Here is a 12,007-nt window from a genome sequence, read left to right as displayed (position 1 = left end):
ATTTGATCTAGCTCCTTAGATCAGATTCTACTTTTTACAAACTAATGGAAACTTAATAACCTTGAAATTTTTCCTCCTTCCCATCAACTTCAGTTGAAATCAATCTAGATGAGAGGTAGAATAAAAGACAAATATATACAGACAGTGTGAGCCCATAAATTTGTTTCCTTAGAAAAACAGCCTATAAATGACAATGATGAGCACTTAGTTCATTAGTTTAAAAGAGCCACTCCATTTTGAATATCTGAAATTAGCCCAAAATAAATTATCCAGATTAGCTGGAGGGGAGATAAAATGAAGCAGTTTGCAGATCACCTTCCCTCCAGGCTTCGCTTGTCCTCGTGCCCTACTAAGGAGTTATACAACTAGGCAGTGCCTGGCAGGGTAACCTAGAGCAGAATTTGTGTACGTGACTGTCAGTATAAAGTTGTGATCACACCAGGAAGAGCCTCTGCAAATTCAGTACATCTAAATCTCACACAAAACCAAAGTGACTACATGCAGAAAACTGCACTTTTGAAAAACTTTGGCCTACGTATTGTCAGGATTACACTATATCAATAATTAATATAATTAATGGGTAATGCATATGCCTGTACTAAGTCCATGGAAGATGCTACTATTGTATTTATGACCTTTTTTCTTGTGCTCTTCAGTAATAAACACTGAAATTATAATTTATTATCTGCCTGATAAAAATAAGAGTATTTACAACTCCAACAGTATGAGATAAACAATTAAAGAGGTGCTGCTCTTTGCTATTGCTAGGAGGTGATGGAGCAAGCACTGCATGACATCGGTGATTACTGGCCCCCAGCAAAAGTGTCTAGGCAGGCATAAAAAGGTCTCTCTCTTGATTTGAAGCAATCACCCAATAGGGGAGATAAGTAAGAACTGTAGGAACTAGTGGCCAAACCTGGCAAAGCCCCAAGCTTGACTGAATAATGCTTACGCTGGGATAGCAAAACAGTCCAGCTGACATGTAAGAGGTTTCAACATAAACAGCAAAGACATTTAGCTCTTTTCTTTACTTCAGAATGATATTAGAGACAGAATAATACTGCCACTGTGGTGTCTGTAACATAGGAACTCTCCATGTCTACACACAACAGGAATCTATTTTTTCTTTTCAAGTAGTTCTCTCAACCCTAATTTCTAACACACTTGCTCTTCAAATCTTTTCCAGTGCTAACTCAAGTCACAAGAGAACAAACATTCAAAAACCCTCCAATTCTAATTATAGAGGGCTTGTCTTATATTGTTATGGGGAAATCTCCTGCCCCCTCACAAGAAGCTTGATGGTCTCTATTTTAAGAGATCATAAAACTTGAATAGGACAGATTAGTTTCTGAGTCATAGTTCCTCCTTTTTCTCTAAGGTAATTAAAACTAGCAGACAGTAAGAATGCTCCAGGTTGACTTTCTTTTAATAGGGTCAGCTAATTAAACCGTGATATTTTGAAGGTACCTCTCACTTTCATATTAGAGGAGGAAAGTTTTCAAAATATCTTCAGGACTCAGGATTTTAATAAACAATGATTCTAAATTAGATATATTTAGGAGCATGAGTCTTATGGACTCATGGAACATGACTCAGGCTTCCAAGTCATTCGGCTTTTTTTTTTTAAATATCAGCCTGAGAGCAAAGTAGCAACTCTCAGGCAGGAAAACATAGGAAAGCTTGTAGGCTTTTCTAAAGACAAGTCTCCCCCATGCTATGGATGTGCAAGATTCCCATCCACACTGGCAGGGCAGATGATCAGCCTCTAACTGAATACCGCTCTGCCCCCATATAAAGCCTCCTGTCTTCTTCTATCAGGCCTGGTGCCCCTTTCTGGCAATCCGCCATGACAGAAGACATAGTACCCCACTAATTTCTAAACTGGGAGAGCACATTTATATTTCAAAATTGTACAAAGCATTTTTCATCTATTAACAGAACTATGCTGTGTTTACTCAAAATATGCATAGCAGGGCCTTTGTCTCAGTAGAGCACAAAGGCACAGTTCCACTGAAGTTAACAGAGCTGGACTGATTGACACCAGTGGAGAAGCTAGCTCAGTTTTTGACTATTTTAATACTAAACAGATTTCATTTGCACTGTAATTTCAACACACTGTACCTCCCTCAGGCACTCATCTGATATCCCGCATGACTAATTTGTACTAGGCATAAAATATGCATGCTTGCTTTGTCTATGGGACTAAAATTTTCAACTTAGCCATGCATGCTAAAGTTAGGTTCCACTGTACACTCCAGAGTTATAAGACTATGCTATAATAGGCATCCCTGTGCATTGAGAATGCACCTGAAATTCTATGAAAACATTTTCAACTGCTTACTGAGTCTTTTAATTGCAGGCACTGATGTGTTTACTCCACACAACTGCACAACAATTAAAAGATCTATTTGCACAACTGCGAATTCTGAGTTTTAGCACATTCTTATTCTAGCAAGAACTCAAATCCTTCCTAAGCAGGGAGGGAAAAGTTCTTGTCTAAGGAATTTTTTCATCAGTGAGGGAAATTGGAAGTAAATAAAACCACAGCTACTGAGCTGCACTCTTCCTTGCCATTGTAGCAGCAGAGCACACTGTAAGCCCTGGGAATTACATTTCCTATCTGAGACAGAGATGATGTCAAATGAAACAGCTCAGTGTCAAGAAGCACTGCGGCTTCACCTGAGAGCTGCAGCATGTAATCTGCTGGGATATCTGGCTATCCAGCTGTTGCAAGACAAAGGCAACCTGCTCCTCCCATTTGCAGTTCTCTGCGTTCTGCTTACACTGTGTTAAAAGCAGGGGCATTACACACTGATATCAGAAATAAAAGAGACAGCTATACTTAGTTTGTGTAGGCAAAAGAGTGCAAATTCCACTCTCTTCAAACTTTTAATTAGGGAATTGATTTTTCTGCACCAAATTTGTTTTCTTACTAATTCACTCCCAACAGTAGCCATAGAAATTACATCTGAATAAATTTAATTCACAGATCAGATAGCAAAATTCTAAGCTTTCAACTCTCAGAAGAATTCTCAAACTTATCTAAGCATTCAGTATTCACAGGAGAAGATAAGGGCAATTTGTTCCCTCTTCATTCCGGTGCACAATTAGCCCATCCTCTGCAGTTGTTAACAGCCCTGAGGTTCCTTGGCTAACTCTCTCTTGCCTACCATAACCAAGATAAACAACTTTTGGAAACTTACATTCCTTCTTGTTTTAATCTTAATTTGTATAGCAAAAACTTCCAAATGGGTCTGCAAGTCCCACTTCTATCCAACAGGAAGCCTGATTAGCTCTGAGATCTCTAAGCACAGATGTGAATTGAGTAATCTTGGGGCTTAGAGTACCCCCGATAACGAAAGAGCACCTCCAAAGCACAGTCCTCTGTTTGGATGCCTCGGGAGGAAGATTGGTCTAACCTTGGCCAGAGACCAGGCCTTTGCCATAGGGCTTCCAAATGGCCTTGAGTGAGTCATTTTAGGGAAAATCTCAGATTTCTTCTCTATCTCAGCTTCCTTTGCTAAATCTCACATCGCATTCATTTGGATCTGACACTTCTGAAAAAAACAGAAAGCTTACTGTCTCTGGTTTGATTCTCCTCAGTAAAAACACAGGTAAGATTACACAGAGGGTGTAGCATTTATCCTGGCAATAACTGGACACTGTTCAATGACTAAAATGTTAAGACTGGCAAAATGAGGTGGCCAGAAGAAAGACTCAAGACAGGCAAAGTCAAGGGAGGAAAGCCTGACCCTGAAAGGAAGCATTGCAAAGGGTGAATGCATGCAGAAAAAACCACTGCCAGCTCCTGCTGAATGACAGTTCAGAAGCAGCCACAAAGTCAGAGGAACGTTACACTTTCAAACTACATCAAGCTTAACTTGACAGAGCCAGAGGTCCAGATGCTGACTGGACATGTAGTTCATGATTAAATGAAGTGATACCAAAAATCTCACCTGTGCAAAAGAGCATCAGAAAGCACTGTTTACCATACAAAATGGAGCTGTCACCAGGTTAAGGGTGTTGCACCTGTTTTGCTATTTGCAAAATACTATATGCAATCTGACCACATGACACGTGAGCTTTTTTTCCTTGTCAAGAAAAAAATTACTGCGTTCTATGAGATATGTACTCTTAGCCTTTAAGCTATATAAATCTTACATGATAACTAGACTAGGGCAATGAATTCAAGCTACTGTTATTAGGCTTGCACTTAACAAAGACTCAGCACTGCCAGTTACTTGAACATCTCAGCAAGTCAACAATATTAAGACAAACTGTTACTGCTATATTGCACTCTATATTCAAGCTGTAACCTACAGAATTTTCACTGTTAAGTAGTCTGGCTAGTAAGAGCATGCCTATCTTGTCAGTACGACCTATATTAATTTTTTAAAACAAACGTTTTATGATTAATTTCCTCTCCTAAAATAGCACAACACTGAAATCTGTGATTTAATTCCTCTGCAGTTACAGCTCTGACTACTGTCTAGTGTTCAAAATATTCTTCGTCGACTATCACAGGTTCTACTGAGCATAGACCTTTTGCTGCCAAAGATTTCACGTGAAGTTGATTTTTAAGTACTAGACGTAGATTAGCTTGGCAAACAGAAGTACTATTAGACATTCAACAACTGTTCACACACAGCCTAGAATACAAAAATGAGCTGGTGAAACAAACAGATTGACAGAGAAAGAAAGAGCACGAACACATCACTCTCACCATTTTTTTCCAGAAAGAGCCCTGAGATAACAAAGAAAACATATCACCCACCAGACAATAACAAAGAAAGCAAGTCGGTTCAAAAACAGCACAGTCTAATAACACACCACCCTTACTCAACAAGAAATTACTCTGGGTCTGACCCAGAGTAGGGCAAGGGTCTAGCTCTCAGCAGCACTGGTTCATTCTTCCCCCTACATCAGTAATAAACTCCCCTTTTTTGAAGGCTTCAAGCCATAACTGAAAGGCTGCAATAGTGTAAAGAGATTTTTTTTCTTGACTACAACTCACAAAATACTCACCTTGCATCAAATATCCTTCATGCTCAGATCTCTGAAACAGTGATGCATTTTAAGGGTCTAGCATTCAAAATCTTTTAAGGCTCTAGTGTTCAAAAGAAGCCCCTTTTGTGGGCATTGAAAATTGCCTCTATATTTTTGTCATAATTATAGTATGATCACTAACTGATGTACATGTATCTCCAGCTAAATGGAGATTCAAATTAAGGAGGACTACAACTTCAGCACAGAGGTCCATATTGTGGTCTACAAACAGATCATGTGTGATGGCACTCAGCTCCTGCTGACAGAGAAGCCAAAACGCCATCTTTGCAAATCATATGACCAAGCTAGAAGCATTTCTATAACCAAAGTAGAACTAGCACTTAAAAATAAATACAACCTCCCACTATGAGCACACAATGCATTATATTATATATACTATGCATCTTGGATGCATGAGAACTTGGCAGATTTATTTTCAGCTGAAATCCATCTATCAAAAGTTTTGGAGAAGTCAAAACATTCAATAGTTTAAAAACTAAACTTCAGTTTTGTCTTTAAGCAACATTTTGCCAAAATATTTGAGGGATTATTACCAACACAGCACAGTCCAAAATTAAACCCTCTTATATTATCTGGCTCCAGCAAACATTTTTTTCATCTCAAAATCAAAATATTTTTCAACAGGTTTGGAACTTTTTGGTGGAGGAAAGAACATCTCCAACAAAAAATACCAAAATACTTCTGGTTTGATGGGCCTACACCAATAATGTTTCCAAGCTTTTGGTTCAGCTGAAAACATTAATAAGTACAAAGCCTTATTTGCAGATGTGAAACATGGATGAAGAGGTCCATTTAGTTTATTCAGTTTCACAATCAAAAACACCATGCTGACTATTAGAATTGGTCTTTACATAACTATGGAACTGGAGGCCATTAAATTAAATCATCCTTTGTTAAAACAAAGAAGGCAGGTCCAGATGTACAAACCAGAAGCGGAGGGTTCATGAAGCAGGGATGAGAAAAGGCTGGTTACCAAAGCTAATTATGTGGAAGAAGGAAAAAAACACAGACGAGAGCCCGGAATATTGTATGACTGTGAAAGGTCAGGTATGCCTACAACCTGAAGAACATTTTAAAGCCTGTAGAGAAGTCCTCTAATGATGTAGTCATAGAATAGGGTGAGGAAACCTGATGCCTTAAGGAAGAGAGATCTAAGCCAAAAAGAATCCAAACACCATCTTCTACAATCCTTACAAAGAATGAGAGAGTCATTTTTAGCCTATGAGAGAATAAACTATTGGTGTAAAATGTTTCTAATGAGTATTGAGTGATGCAGAGTAAGACAGCCTTGAATCAAATAATGTTGGTATGTTTCATCTCACCTAAGGTTTGACCTTCTGCCATGGAAATGCTGAAACTGATCTAGTCAGTCCTGATTCCCTGTCCTTAACAGGAATAATCTGGCACTTGTAGAGTACAATTTTTCTGATTACAGGTATATATATTTCAGAAGAAATAAATGACATCTGAAAATCAATTTCTCCCCATTAACTAAATCAAAAGCCTAGTTTATATAGCTTTCAAAAATGGTTTTTCATACATTTTTGTCTACATGGTCAATTGAACCCCACCCCTTCAGTTTGATAGGAAATTGAGAGTACAAGGACTAGAATTCCACGTTTTGGAGATACTCTCAAAATAAGTTCCATTTAAAAAAGGTAGAATACAGTTTCTCTGGTAACTTTTGATTTCTAGTATTCCTCAACATCACTGTTCTGTCATTTGTATTTCTCTAGGACCCAAGGATCCTTCTAAATGGAAATCACCCTACAGGGTCTACGTGCAAAGGTCTATTTGTCTACAGCGGGTTAAAGGAGTCTACAAGTCATCAACATTTTGCATATGACATCTATATATGAGTTTACACTGAATGCAACTGTAAACAGACCATAGAGTAGTAAAATGCAGCCGAGACATGTTAACATGTCCAGTTAATCCCCAGTTGTCAAGAGTTTATATTCAAAACGCTGCTTCTGAATGTGTAGTAAAATTCAGGCCTTCATAGTGAAAGAATTGTGGATCTTATCCCTCAATACTGTTTAATCCTTAAAAAAAAAGTTGTGTTTGTATCAACCAGTGACACTGAAAACTGCAAATGTGTTTCCCTTTAAAACAGGTGATGCATTAGCAAATTTTTTCATTCTGCGTGGGCAATATGCAGCATTCCTGTTCTCCAAAAAAAACATATTCAAGGGGTATTTGTTTCTAAACCCACATGCCTAGCCTCTGCTGAGATTAGCACTAGCATCATGACTTCATTTTATCTATGAAGCTGATAATTCATTTCTTTTTCCTGAAACCATAAACTTTGCTGCTATCAATAGTAGCCTGGCCCAGATTTAAATGACCAGCAAAGATGATGGCTATTTCTTAACCATACTAACAATTTTCTGAGCAATGCATTCCTTCACCCTCCTTCATATTTCAGATATACCTAACCTTGCCTCGTAATCATGAAGAATGCAATAGAAACATTAGCACAAGAGGTGTGGTTAAGTAAAAGAGCTGTCTCTGCCTCTATGTGCTTATTTTCAGAATGGTTTATTTAAAGTTTCTAATGCGAAGAGAGCTATTTCTGGTCATCTATTCAGTGCCTGTTGCCTCAGAAAAAATCTGCAATAGGCTGCTGTATTCAGTTTTAACAATACAGATGTGCAATTACATTAGAAGGGTAAAAGGGGTATGCGTAATTTTTTCCTCTTACAAAGATATGTATTATAGCACAAATGGAGGGTCGCAAATGTAGTAATTTCTAGAAATCAGACACGTAAAAACAACAGATTTCATGTCGTAGTGAGAAGCACACCGCAAAACACTTGGCGTGATCGTAACATCCATTTTAAAGTATGATACAAACCCTCAAAGTCACAGGCCAGTTGTCATTGAATGAGATGTTCCAGGCAAATCAATAGATTTGGCTCTGCATTTCCAGAACTCTCCTACTCATCTAATCCTAGCTCTTATTATATTTTACTTTTATATGCAAAAAGCTGTTCATTTATGTTTCTTAAATGAACTCTCACTTCGATGCGTAGTGAAAAGGGAATAAATAAAATAAACCAAAAGAACATCCCAGAAAACATATTGGCCACTAAATTACTGTGCAGCAAAAATAAGGCAGATATTTTAAGACACGCTTCCAGTACATAGTTCTTCAGGTAAGATTCACTTTCTCAGTAGTTTTTCTTTAAAAAAAAAAAAAAAAGTCTAGCAGCGTTGCCTGAAGGTCAACAAATTCAGGCTATATTTGAACTGTTGGGATGAGAATACTAAATGCCAAGGGAAAGAAGCCTTCCTCAAGAAGATATGAGGTTATCTTGCTTGCTCTTACCTGTGGACCTTAATTGATTCAGTATTGTGCAGGGTAAAGAAGCATATCACAAATAGAACAGTCAATTTTTTCACAATTACTAGCTCCATGTGCAAAATTGACTCATAAACATATCTTCAGGACAGAGTACTAGAAAACTGCAGACAGCAAAATGGAAGACCAAACTCGGCTGAAGTGATAACTGGTGAACAGATCAAAGCACAGAAGAATTACTGACCTTGATCCTTTGCTCTTAAACTACCGCTCCGAACACTCACCAGTATGCCTTGCTCTGGTCATGTGTCCACAAAATCAGGATTTGAATAAATGGCTTCTAAACAGGCTTTGGTCCTGACACCCTCCAGACATTCAATTTCTGTGGGAAAAAGGAGTCTCTACAGCAGAAACTTAAAAACAGCTAAAACTGTTTTGTTGTTGTGCAAAAACATTTGTGCAGCTTTTTAAATAATTTCTGAAGAAGCTGTCATTCGTATTTCAGGAAGGAATGTTTTCTGTCTGAGATTTCATATTTTCACACCAAAACATCCCATAATAAGCTTTGAATTTTACGAAATGTACATGAAACTGATCAGATGAGGGCACAAACATCTTCCTCTGGAGAATCACAGTAAGAAATGCAGCACTTCTCATTTTTCTCTATATATATCTGTTTCAGAAATGTGCTTGCATTAGCAAAATGATCAAATACCTTTTCCACTATTCTAGACTTTGGCTGGGAGTAGATATAGATGGACGCTAAGTCAAAGGAAATTCAAAAGTGCTCAAATCCTCACAACAGAGCCATGGTGTGTTGTGCGGTCTGACCTGAAACAATAAAAACCTGCCTATGTTTTGGATTTTTGCATGCACATGCACACGCACACCCACCATGAATAACAGATATCTCTCTCTTGCTTCTAACACTAAACTCATGCTTTTAATGTATTAAATAAGAGCATGTTTCAGCACTGACTCTTTCCAGTGACTTCCATGAGACTTTTAATCAACTCTTGCTTATAGCTGGGGCTTCAGAGATTATTTGATTTCTTCTCAGGAAAGAGCAAGAGCAGCTCTTGTTTCAATTAATATTTCAATCTCTCAGAACACTGCATAATCAAAAAATGTAAGAGGCCCCTGCAATTTCAAAAAATTGAACTCAGTAATTAAAATAAAGATTAAAAATATCATGGAATCCTTATGTGGCCATAGCACTATAAATACACCTTATGATACCATAGCAACACCTCCTTTTTAATATTAAATAAATTAACTATCTTGCAGGCTTATAAAATGTCACTCAATGCAGAAAGATTTGGGGCACCATTCCATAGAGGTTACCTTTATTGCTCCTCTGCTCCTGATCTTGTCATGTTGAAACACTAGAGGTCAGTCTCCCAAAGAAAACTCATCAAGGCACTGCTTTAAATTCAGGAGGAATTATGGGACTGAGATGTTATTATACTCAAAAGCAGTACTAGATATTCAGAGACAAGCAGAATACCAGGCTCAAAGCAGACACCATCTCATGAGGTTGTCAAGCTGGGGGAACGGTTGTGCTCTTAAGCCAATCTTTGAATATTTAGCTGATGGAGATTGAAATAGCTAGACAAATATAAATTTTACATTGTATTTTACAGACATCTGTATGAAACCAAGACAGCTGACAAGCACAGAGACAGAATAAACAAAGAGGTCTGTCATATCTTTCACAGAGCAGAGATTTCAGAATCCCCTTTTTGTGGCCACCTGGCTTGCCTAGACTCACAGGAATTTCCAAAAATCCACAGGCAGCTGGCAGCAAAAGACTTGTTCATTTAAGATAACAAAGTATTACCTGACCAATAAAGAGAAGAGCTTGGCTTCTTGCATGAAGAGTAGAACCGTCCTTTTGTTTGATTTCCTCTTTAGTTAGTGCTGTTACATTTGCCAAAGCAAATTGTGCCCAACCAACTTGATTGCCCTTCTCGGGTTAAATGAAAGGATCTGGGGACAAGGGGAGAGTGGTAGAGTCAGTTACCTCAACTCCAGCAAGGCTTTCAGCACTGTCACCCACAACATTCACATATCCACGTTCAGACATTACAGTCCAGATGGACAGACAACCAGATGGACAGCAATGGGCTGGATGGGCATGTTCAGAAGGCGGTGCTGGTTCAGGAGTTGTACTCTGCCTGGAGGCAGTAACAAGTGGAGGAGTACCATGAGGGGGGTCTATCCTAGGACCTGTTCTCTTTGACATCTTGATGAAAGACCTGGAAAAGGCCACTGAGTGCACTCTCACTGGGTATGCAGATGACACTAGATGGCAAAGTCAGGGGGGAAATTGAGAGGCTGTCAACAGACTCAAGGGCAGGGCTGCCATTTGGAGGGACCAAGAGACGCTCGAGGAACAGGCCTACAGGAACCTTGGGAAATTCAACAAGGACAAACACAAAGTCCTGCACCTGGCAAGGAAGAAGCCCTGGCAACCACACCGGCTGGGCACTGACCAACGGGGAGCAGCTCTGGGCAAAAGCACCTCAGGGTCTTGGCAGACAGCAAGCTGGACAGCTGGCAGCACTGTGCCATGGCAGCTGTGAAGGTCAACAGATGCTCAGATGTTTTAAGAGCAGCACAGCCAAGGGTATATCAAGGGTAGTGATTTTCAGCACTTGTTAGACCCACTTCTAAAATAGGGCACCCATTGGGGCTCCCAACACAAGTCCAACATCAATAAATAGGAATAAGTTCAGCAGAGGGCCACCAAGATGGTCGGAGGCTGGAGTACTGGACCTGTGAGGAGAGGCTGAGGGAGCTGGGCTTGTTCAGTCCAGAGAAGCGATGTCCTGGGCGAGAGGGACCTAGCAGCAGCATGCCAGTACCTACAAGATTTTCGAGACCACAGAGACAGGCTCTTCACAAAATGGTGAGAAGAGGAGAGTCAATGGGCATAAATTCAAACAACAGAGGTTCCAACTGGATATAAGGAAAAACTTTTTTTTACCTTGGGGGCATTCTAGCAGTGGCAGAGGTTGTCCATAGATTGTACAGCCTCCATCCTTGGAGGTTTTTAAGATCAAACTGGATAAATCTCTGAGCAACCTGATTTGATCTGAAAGCTGACCTTTCTTTGAACTGGAGGTTGGACTAGAGACTTCCTTAGGTCCCTTCCAACCTGAATGATTGTATGACTCTGTGATTCTATGATTCATTTCAGGATACGGTATTTGTAAGGTCTTGATATGAAATGATATAGTTTCTCAAACTGAGGGATTAATAATTAAGAGCCCTCAGCTACAATCCTTACTCTATCATTGCACTGTAATGTGATTACTCCCTCTATTTCAGTTTACCTTTCTGATAACAAGGCTATTTGTTCCCTTAGAGTAATACGAAAAAGGATTCTGGCTGAAAGGCATTACACTGAGGCAAAGCGTTATTAGATGATGCTGACCTGTGTTTCTCATATCAGCCACAAACACTTCATATTGGCAGAAGACACTTCACCTCATAATGCAACAGTGGTTCAAGAGTCCACAGCAACACTAGAGGAGAGAGACATCAGGACAGGAGGTGAGGCAAAGTAATGGAGCCATTAGAAAGTGCCTTGGAAATATCAGCACAGCTAACAGAATGTAATTGGCCAGACTG

The 12,007-nt window shown here is 39.3% G+C and overlaps 1 long non-coding RNA gene across 10 annotated transcripts in view; it reads right to left on the bottom strand.

Moving 5' to 3' along the window:
* LOC138066863 (uncharacterized) overlaps positions 1 to 12,007 on the bottom strand; it is a 190,200-nt gene that overhangs the window by 51,610 nt on the left and 126,583 nt on the right. For 7 of the 10 annotated variants that reach the window (XR_011140462.1, XR_011140457.1, XR_011140454.1 and 4 more), the window contains 3 exons: positions 10,212 to 10,360; positions 9,716 to 9,796; positions 8,656 to 8,753 (listed from right to left, as the gene is read on the bottom strand). The exons of 2 other annotated variants lie outside the window; for them this stretch is intronic. This is a non-coding gene — a long non-coding RNA (uncharacterized lncRNA). The remainder of the gene's footprint in view (positions 1 to 8,655; positions 8,754 to 9,715; positions 9,797 to 10,211; positions 10,361 to 12,007) is intronic. One more of the 10 variants, XR_011140456.1, reaches the window with a different exon arrangement.

Source organism: Struthio camelus, chromosome 3 (genome assembly GCF_040807025.1).
Source record: "Struthio camelus isolate bStrCam1 chromosome 3, bStrCam1.hap1, whole genome shotgun sequence".
Classification (NCBI taxonomy): domain Eukaryota; kingdom Metazoa; phylum Chordata; class Aves; order Struthioniformes; family Struthionidae; genus Struthio; species Struthio camelus.
The sequence above is the reverse complement of the archived record's forward strand: the minus strand, read 5'-3'. Positions and strand labels throughout refer to the sequence as shown.